Source organism: Sturnus vulgaris, chromosome Z, assembly GCF_052056855.1.
Source record: "Sturnus vulgaris isolate bStuVul1 chromosome Z, bStuVul1.hap1, whole genome shotgun sequence".
NCBI lineage: Eukaryota > Metazoa > Chordata > Aves > Passeriformes > Sturnidae > Sturnus > Sturnus vulgaris.
Genome location: NC_142283.1, coordinates 81295557 through 81305509, shown reverse-complemented (window position 1 = coordinate 81305509; position 9953 = coordinate 81295557). Strand labels below are relative to the sequence as shown.

At 49.0% G+C, this 9953-nt stretch overlaps 1 long non-coding RNA gene across 1 annotated transcript; it reads right to left on the bottom strand.

Moving 5' to 3' along the window:
• Positions 1-6556: 6556 nt before the first annotated feature.
• Positions 6557-9925, bottom strand: LOC148219963 (uncharacterized). Its single transcript, XR_015799399.1, has 2 exons — positions 9145-9925; positions 6557-7339 (listed from the first exon to the last, which is right to left on the bottom strand). It is a non-coding gene; the product is annotated as an uncharacterized LOC148219963 (long non-coding RNA).
• Positions 9926-9953: the final 28 nt, after the last annotated feature.

Genomic DNA, 9953 nt, shown 5'->3' with positions numbered 1-9953 from the left:
ATTTCAAGGTCAAAACTTTCTATTTCTAGATGCTGCTTGTCAGACCTACATCCTTCTACTATTCTCTTCCAACCTCCTTCTTCAACTCCCAACATCTGGAAGATGTCCTTTGTCCTGTCTCACCCATCTCCCCCCTCACTCTGTAACAATTGTCTTCTATTGATCCAAATACAAGTTTGCTAATACAGTTACAGTTTAATTAGCACGAATCACATTTATCACACTTTCAACCTAAAGCGTTCTGTGATTCTGTGACTCCACAACACAGGTTTGGACACTCAGCAGTACATCCCAACCGCTGGAATGTGAGGCTGAGCAGCTGTAGGGAGAGGTGTTGGAATTCAGTGTCTGCAAATGTCGCTTTGTTTCCATCAGCCAAGCCTCGTGCTTTTACAAACAGGCTGGAGGTGCAGGACTGGCAGCCCGGGGTTTGTTTTGCAGAGGAGACCTTTGGCAGCCTGAACTGAGCTGAACCCACCCTCGGCAGGGCTGCAGGATGCAGTGAGAACGAGTTTCCTGCCATTGCCCCTTCCTGGCAAGAATTGTTGTGATGCAGCATCTTCTGGGTGAGATGGATTTTGGAGAGGATGTGCTGAACCAGCTCTCCAGCAGGAAACCAGGAAAGGGAGATTATGGACAGCCGCTGCCCACAGCCCATGAATTTAAGCTGCAGCTGCTTTGAAAGGCAGCAGACTGTCTGTGCTGGCTGCTGGAAAGAGAAATCCTCATGCGGAAAGTGGGGTGAAGCTGATATCCAAAACTGAATTCCTTGGAGAGTAAAGATCAGCACAAAGTCAGAACTTGAGGGCTCAACTTGAACTCACAGAGCTCCTCCTAACAGCAAGCCACTTTTTGCCATCGTAATTTCTATTACAGCACTAAATATTAACAGTGTGTAATTGTGGTATTTTGTAATTAAAAAAAAAAGTGCATTTTCACCTTTTTTTTTTTTTAGTTTTGTAGGAATGATTGGGAATCTGGGGGAAATAGTTTGAAGAAAAATGAAAGGGCAAAGTCTGACGTTTGATTCAAAATTAAATATAGAGGTATTAAAAAAAACCCGAAAACACCAACCAAACCCCACCTTTCTTCAATACCCAAATATTGTTACCAATTTTGTCACTTGTTAGTTTGCTAGAACTGTTTAATTAGAAACAAAAGAATGGTAATTTCACTGTGAGAATAAAACAGGATCCTTAATTAAAATGTTACCACTATATGCTGTTTGTTTCAGAATAAAGTATTCTTTAAAAGCAACAGTGGCTGATTTTTTATTAAAGGTGATCTGGAAAGTAACCTGCCAGAACAAAATGTGCCCATAAAGATGTTTCCCAAACATCACAAGCAGCCCTAATTATGATATTCTGCACCATTTCCTACCAAATTAATATCAAAACCAAGAGATTCTTGTTGAACATAAGATTTTGAAACAGCAGTAAGCTGGAATTTTCACAGTCAGCTTTAGAAGAGAGTTGGGGGAAAAAGAAAATTAAAACTACCTAACCTGATACAACCTCAGATGAGGCTTTATTTTTTCTTTATGTTTCCAGAGCTGCTGTCTGCCATAGACCTCTTGCCCTGGGTAAATTGGTTTGGTTTGCTGAATTTCAGTCTGAGATGGGTTTAGGAAACGTGGTAGAAAAGCAACCAGGTTTCCGACTGATTTATTTATTGCATGTTCAGCAGCGTGGCTCAGTGGTTTGTACTGGAAGCTGTAACATGTGACAGGAAAAGATCTTTACATTTCCCCTTGTCCACCCGACAACCACAACATAAAGTCCCTTTCTGCACTTGAGAGCACGTATCCTACCAGAACTCATTCTCTCACTAAGCCTCATTTTTCTGGAAATGCCTGGAAACACAGCGTGTTCCCCAAAGGCTGTAATGGGGAGGGCACCACAGCTCTCTGCCTTCTCCTGCAGCACCGTGGCCTTGCTGGCTCTCTCCCAGCTTGTCGTCATCCAGTTCTGCCAAAGGAATTGCTTCCAAGACAGCTGCTCCCCATCCACTTCTCCTGATTACTCCCGTCCAGGTGGGCAACCCTGTGTCATGGATTCCAAGAATCCCAGGATGGTTTGGCTGGGAGGGATTTAAACCTCATCCCATTCTACCCCTGCCATGGGCAGGGACACCTTCCACTGTTCCAGGCTGCTCCAAGCCCTGTCCAGCCTGGCCGTGGACACTGCCAGGGATCCAGGGACAGCCACAGCTGCTCTGGGCACCCTGTGCCAGGGCCTGCCCACCCTCCCAGCCAGCAATTCCTTCCCAAGATCCCATCCAGCCCTGCCCTCTGGCACTGGAAGCCATTGCCTGTGTGCTGTCCCTGCCTGCCTTGTTGTTTCTGAATCACATCTGATTTTTCAGCCCTTTCCTCCAAATCCTCAAGATCTCTTGGAAATTCTATTTCTATTGCAGTCCTTGTCCTTAACACTTCCATGTGCTCTGCACATAAAAAAATTCTCTAAAAAATCCCAGGTTATTACTAAAATTTAAACCACAAGAGATGGGACGGTAACCCAGGTGACACCAAGCCACAGGTGAGGGATCCAGGGGTCATTCTGGCCATGGGGATGAAGGTGTTGTGGGGCACAGGGAGGCGTCAGAAACCTTGTTATTTTGATATTAAATATACTGCTACTTTCCCCATAAGGCCTGTTACCATCACAGAAGGAAATGCAATTAGCATGAAACCAATTTGTCCTTGACATATCTGTCTTGGCTGGTATTTGTCTCTGTATTTTCTTCTTTCCTGCAAATTATTTCCCAGTTACTTACTGCATGGTCTCTTTGATCTTGTTAATCAGGAACTCAAGTTAACTGGCTTGTAATTTCCAAGTTTTTTTTCTCTTTTTCCCCCAGCCTGTCACCACCTCACCTCCCTTCCAAAAGCCCCACTTCAAACAGCTCTTAGAAGGCTGGACTCACTTTCTAAGTCTTCTGGGAAAAAGCCCATAACACCAAGTTTATCTGAGAACCATCAGTTAATAAAACCTCTGTGTAACCTGTCCTTTCCTCATTCTCCCACTGACTTTAGCCCTTTATCCCTACTTTCTTCCATGCCAGCTGCTGATTTTGCTGATTGGTGCCTCCACTGCAATAAGGACAGAAAATCAGCCTCCCATGACTGGCATGTGAGGATGACACAGAGCATCTTTAGAGTACATGACCTTATTTCTTGGAATAATTTGGTTCTGTTGAAAAGACTCATGTAAAAATAGCAGGAAGGGAAATATACAGTCAGCAGAGATTGCTTTCTAGCTAAAAAGAATAAAATAATCATTCATTGACATCACAAAATTAGCAGGTAGCCAAATTTGAAAAAAATCAACTCAAGTACTTTCACTTCCTCTTTAAACACTCCAGCTGGGTTACACACTCAGTTCTTGTCTCAGGTGTGAAAAAAAGTGTGTTTCCCAGGATAAATATTGACATTTTTGCAGAACGGAAATTGTTCCTGCCTGGAGTTGGACAGGAAAGGCAGGACTGTGCATGGCTCTCCATGCCATGCCAGCAGAGAGCTCAGCAGGGGCAGCATTTCCATTTCCCTGGAGTGTTCACGTGTGAGGATCCATGTCAGTAGTCTGGAATTCTGATTTCTGCCATGCCTCAGCACTCTGCCACAGGTAAGGCTGCCCCAACCCCGAAGCTGTGCCTGCAGGGAGCTGGAGCCTGGTGCTCTGCTCTACTCCAGGGACTCTGATTTGCTGGGAGGGGAATTTGGACCTCTCTGATCTCACCCACTTGCTGAGCTGGTGACTGAGAGCAGCCAGGCAGGATGTAGGTGGTGAAACCCCAAACGATGACTGGCGAGCTTCTCTGTGATATCCCCTTCTAATTACAAAATACGGATAAAGCAACTTGGAAGTGTACAGTCTTCCTGGTGAAACCTGGAGCAAGCAGGGAGAGTAAGAAGGTGTTTCCTGAAATGGATCAGCTCTTGGGGCAGGGAGGTAGGGAAGGACAACAGGAACCTTTACAGAAATAAAACTGTAAAAAGTGGGCTTTACTCTGTCCTAATCATGCTAAAATTATTCACTCCTCCCTCACACTATGTTCCTTTTTTGTGGTCACCCTTTGCTCTTACAAGGCTCAGAGAAAGGAAGGAGAAAAGTATATTTTCTGCTCGCCCGTGGGTGTGGAGACAGGGAAGCTGCTGATCCTCTCATCCTCCCACCCCTCCCACCATGCGGATTTGGGGTAAAAAGGAGCATTTGTCAGATGGCGCCTGGCCCAGATATGGTCAGGGAAGGACTCAGATCTTTGCACTTCCACATCTGCACCACAGTGACCAAGCAGGAGTCGGGCAGGCAGCTGATACTGCCAGCCACAGCCAAACACAGACCTGTCCCATCAGCTGCCCCTTCATTCACTCACGAAGTTCACAGAGCTCTTTTCAGCCTCCAACTCAAAACTCTCAGTCCTCCTCTGAAGGTCAGAGTCAAATAAATATTGAGGACCATCTGAATTTGATGTGCCAGTGCTTACGCTTGCATCTTGCTGCCATTAAATCCCATGGGGAGAGGCATGGAGGCAACAGAATCATGTGCTGTGTCACAGACAGGTGAAGGATGAGTCAACGGTGCTTAAAGCTCCACCATGAAACATCTACGGGGCTCTGGGGCTGCAGAACTTAGTGCCAGCATGAATTTAATCACTATGGTGAGAGATGAGAGCCAAGATGTGAGGCTGCTGTCTCGAGGAAACTGCACAAGATACACAAAAAATGTGTATGTTGGGGGCTACACGCATGAGAAGGACATGGAGCTGCTGGAGCCAGCCCAGAGGAGGCCACGGAGATGCTGCAGGGCTGGAGCCCCTCTGCTCTGGAGCCAGCCTGGCACAGCTGGGGCTGCTCAGCTGCACAAGAGAAGGCTCCAGGGAGAGCTCAGAGCCCCTGCCAGGGCCTGAAGGGGCTCCAGGAGAGCTGCAGAGGGACTGGGGACAAGGCAGGCAGGGACAGCACACAGGCAATGGCTTCCAGTGCCAGAGGGCAGGGCTGGATGGGATCTTGGGAAGGAATTGCTGGCTGGGAGGGTGGGCAGGCCCTGGCACAGGGTGCCCAGAGCAGCTGTGGCTGCCCCTGGATCCCTGGCAGTGTCCAAGGCCAGGCTGGACAGGGCTTGGAGCAGCCTGGGACAGTGGAAGGTGTCCCTGCCACGGCAGGGGGTGGCACTGGATGAGCTTTAAGATTCCTTCCAACCCCAGCCATTCCATGGTTCTACAATTCCTGCCATAGCCAGGCCTGTGTGGCTCTGCACCACAACACAAGTGCTGCCGGTGACCAGTGACGTAAGGGAAAGGTTTATATTTAACTTTCATTTTAAAAATACATTAGTAGAAGTTCTGAGCTCTGCTACTGATGCACAGCGTCATTGTAGGCATATTTATGTGACTCGACTGTTCCTGACTCAGCCAGTCATGTGGATCTGAGCAAACAGGAAATCCCTCACAAAAAAAAAAACAAACCCAAAACTAAAAAAACCCAAAAAATTCCAAAACCCCAAAACAACAACAGCAAAAATAAAACCCAAAACCCCGAAATACGCAAAAAGCCAAGAGTCATGGTTTCCCTAAGCAAGTATTTTGAAGAGTGCCTGGAGGAAGAACCACAAGAAAGCCTGGCTGGAGGAACCTGAGATGGCATGGAGCATGACCAATGAGGAAACCTCAGGGGGATTCAGAACCAGAGAGGAACTGGCAACTTCTGAAAGCCCCAGCCTGGGAAGCCAGGGGCATCTGCAGAACAGAAGGACATTTGATCCTGCAGAGGGAAGGGGCCTGGCGTGCCCAAGCACTGGCTCATGTAGCCACCACAAACCCAGACAGAGAGAACAGGCAGCCATTTTAGGGAAAATTATCTTTTATGAGGGGCGAGGATAACTTTGGTTCCTTGAAATAGTTTTCCTTCTGGGAGAAAAGTTGAAAGTTTCTTTTGCACAAAGAGGGAATTGTCCATCAGTTGATAGCAATCAGTTTCTCATACTTCCTTGAAGAACAGAAAGGCCCTACTGTCCTCGCCAGATTTTTCCACTGCAGATTTTGCTCCTGAAAGTGGGCTCTGGTCTGCTGAGTTGCTCCATCCACCAGCACGTGCTGTCCTTCTTCCACACCTTCCCAGCCCCTCTCTCCTGCCAACGGGGCTTGGAGCACTCTAGGATAGTGCAAGGTGTCCCTGATCATGAAACAGTAGAATGGGACAGGCTTTAAGGTCCCTTCCCACCCAAACCATCCTGGGATTCTGTGGTTCTGTGAATATATGATGTTTACGGGCTGTTCCTTAAAGGGAGGTTCCATGAAGGAGAATTCAATCCAGACAATCCAGTACAGACCACATCCTATGTATATCCTATATTCCATACACATTCCCAGTGAGGAAAGCCAGTGACCTGGGTCCTCTTAGGCATCTAAGTTAAGGAGAATCTGTTTTTCCATCAAACATTAATGTAAAATAAACTCAAAGTCACAAGCCATCTGCAATGCCTTTGGAACGAACCCAGCTTTTTCAGGAGGAAATGTTCTCAGAGCTGGTGCAGAGACTTCACAAAAGAATGGGGGCTTTAGAGAATCCACACATCCCTGTTTATTTCTGGATTTCAATCAGATGGCAGTGCTGCACATTTGTACACTATTACACATGAAACAGATTGCTGGTTTTGTGTAGATCTTAACACTAAGGTGACATTTCCCATTAAACACACCATAAAATACTAGGGAAAACTATAAAATACCAAGAAATCCAGCCCTCCTCCACTCAAATACAAGTTTTCAGGTGGAAAGTGATGTGAAGTTGTTTCTCTTTCACAAACATCTCAAACACTAAGTCACAACAGTGTGACAGTATTAAGTCTCTGCTGAAATAAACTCAAAATTCCATTTCAAGCACTACCGTGGTGGTATAACACACACATATAACACAGTGTGTAAATCCTGTGTATCAAACCACTGTGTTTGTGCAAAGATCCCATCATTGACACCAGAAGTAACTGCACTGGGTTTTAATTGGATGAGAACAAGCTTTACAGCCGGGTTAAACATTGACCTTTCTTCCCTGGGATCATTTTTTTCAACTTGTTATCAGCCAAGCTAATGTGATTATGTGCAAGAAAGCAAAGTTCTTGGCAGCGTATGTGCGTGTGTCCCAGAGCTTCAAAGCTTCAGCAACAGCTTTTTCCTGTGCCTCCTTTGAGGGCAATGAGCTTGAAGCAATTGCTGATGCACAGCCAATGATTTAGGTCCTGTTTTCCTCCAATCCAGGCAGGTCGGGAGCCCGGCATCAGCAGGATGTGCTGCAGGAGGTCTCTGTGCCAGTCCTATCCCGGGAGATGCAGGTTCCCATCACCTGCAGGCACAGGGAACACACTGTTGTCATTAACTCCGCTTCACAGAGTCACAGAAGGGTTTGGGTTGGGAGGGACCTTAAAGCCCATCTGTGAAAAACGAGGTTCGCTTTCCTGGTGGATTTTAAAAGGTTTAATAAAAGACAAAAAGAGACAAACAATAAAGCAAAAGGTTATAATGGCTGGGTGCTTGGCATTCAGCCAGGAGCACCCCTGCTGTTTTGGAGACACCCCTTAAATTCATCAGCCCCTTGTATATTCATAGACCCATCATACATTTTCAAACTTTTCTACAAACTATTTTCCATATTCCAAAAACTGTTTTACATGACCACACCTTGGGTCTGCCTTTTTAGAGCATGTGCGTTTCTTGGCTGTGGTTTTAATTTATTTTTCTTATCAGTCTTAATTTGGGCCGTGGTCTTCAATTTCTGCAGGCAGTTGGTGCTGGTAGCTGGAGTATCAGTAGCAGGTGTCTCACTGGGTGTTATCCAACCAAGCAGGTATTTATTTACTACAAAGACACTTTATCAGCCTATGTTACTCCTAAAGAAAGTGGTATCTTAAAAACCATTTCAACACCACACATACAGTGTCCACCCTAATATTTGCAAAATACCGTAATATGTATTTATAACACCATCCAATTCCATCCCTGCCATGGCAGGGACACCTTCCACTGTCCCAGGCTGCTCCAAGCCCTGTCCAGCCTGGCCTTGGACACTGCCAGGGATCCAGGGGCAGCCACAGCTGCTCTGGGCACCCTGTGCCAGGGCCTGCCCACCCTCCCAGCCAGCAATTCCTTCCCAAGATCCCATCCAGCCCTGCCCTCTGGCACTGGAAGCCATTGCCTGTGTGCTGTCCCTGCCTGCCTTGTCCCCAGTCCCTCTGCAGCTCTCCTGGAGCCCCTTCAGGCCCTGGCAGGGGCTCTGAGCTCTCCCTGGAGCCTTCTCTTGTGCAGGTGAGCAGCCCCAGCTGTGCCAGGCTGGCTCCATAAGATAAGGCTCATTAACCTTAATTAAATCCTTTCCATTCCTGTGCCAGCTGTCCCCACTCACGTCCCAAGAGCAGCACCCGGGGCTGCACCCTGTGGGTCCCTGACAACCCTGCATGACACGGACGGGGCCCCTTGTGGCTCCCTTCCAACTCAGGACATTTTATGGTTCTGTGATTAAAGGACACCCCTTCTTCAGAACCTTTTAGGTGTTCAGCATTTTGCCAGAGAGGCGCTGGGCTGCGCTCAGGGTGCCGCAGTGTGTTGGGTTTGTAGGGGCAGGCGCTTGTGAGATGTTTTTAGTGATTCGTATCATTATAAAAACACACCATGGGATCAATATAAACAAGAACACTGAACTTAAAGGGTGGACATGAGACAAAGGAAAATATAATTTCCTTATATTTGTTAAAATCACTTTGCTATGAATTGCTGGCTTTTTGCTGTCATGTATTTTTGCCACTATAAATTGTATCCACTTTCTATGTATAAGGAAAATGCAGGCTTGTGTGAACATGAAAAGGCTTGTTACTGCTGTTACCTGCTTGCTAGGAGTATAACCTGACAACATGTTCGAGCCTTGTCCAGACCTGGTGGGGGCTTGTAGCCACTGTTGCTTGAGTGCTAGCCAACATGTTCGGCTTGCTCGGACTTGTAGCCCAGCACAGTAGGCATGACACGGCCCAACAAGAAAAGGGGCAGTAGCCAGGGGTAGGACGGACGTGTTGGTGGAGCGCGGACTCCCCGTGTCCCCGGCGCTGCCTGCCCGTTCCTTATCAACGAATGAATAAATTGCCTTATTGATTGACCTACCCGATTGTGGTGAGTAAATTTATAACACGCTGGATGATCTGGAGGGTCCCTTCCAGCTGTAGCGATCCCCTGACCTCGGGACGCCCCTCAGCGCCCCCGCCGTGCCATGACCGCCCCTCACCTCCCCAGTCATGCCAAGGCCGCCCCTCAGCGCTCCTGCCATGCCATGACCGCCCCTCAGCTCCCCAGCCGTGCCATGGCCGCCCCTCAGCTCCCCAGCTGTGCCATGGCCGCCCCTCAGCGCCCCCGCCGTGCCATGGCCGCCCCTCAGCTCCCCAGTCGTGCCATGACCGCCTCTCACCTCCCCAGTCATGCCATGGCCGCCCCTCAGCTCCCCAGCCGTGCCATGGTCGCCCCTCAGCTCCCCAGCCGTGCCATGGCCGCCCCTCAGCGCCCCCGCCGTGCCATGGCCGCTCCTCAACCATGCCATGGCCGCCCCTCAGCGCTCCTGCCATGCCATGACCGCCTCTCAGCTCCCCACTCGTGCCATGACCGCCCCACAGCGCTCCCGCCGTGCCATGACCATCCCTCACCATCCCCGCCATGCCATGACCGCCCCTCAGCCGTGCCATGGCCACTCCTCAGGGTCCCTGCCCTGCCATGGCGGCCCCTCAGCCGTGCCATGGCCCCTCCTCAGGGTCCCTGCCCTGCTCTGGCCGCCCCTCACCGCCCCCGCCGTGCCATGACAACCCCTCAGCCCTGCCAGGACCGCCCCTCAGCTCCCCCGCCAAGCCAGGGCCGCCCCTCAGCCATGCCATGACCGCCCCTCACCGCTCCTCAACCATGCCATGACAGGCCCTCAGCGCCCC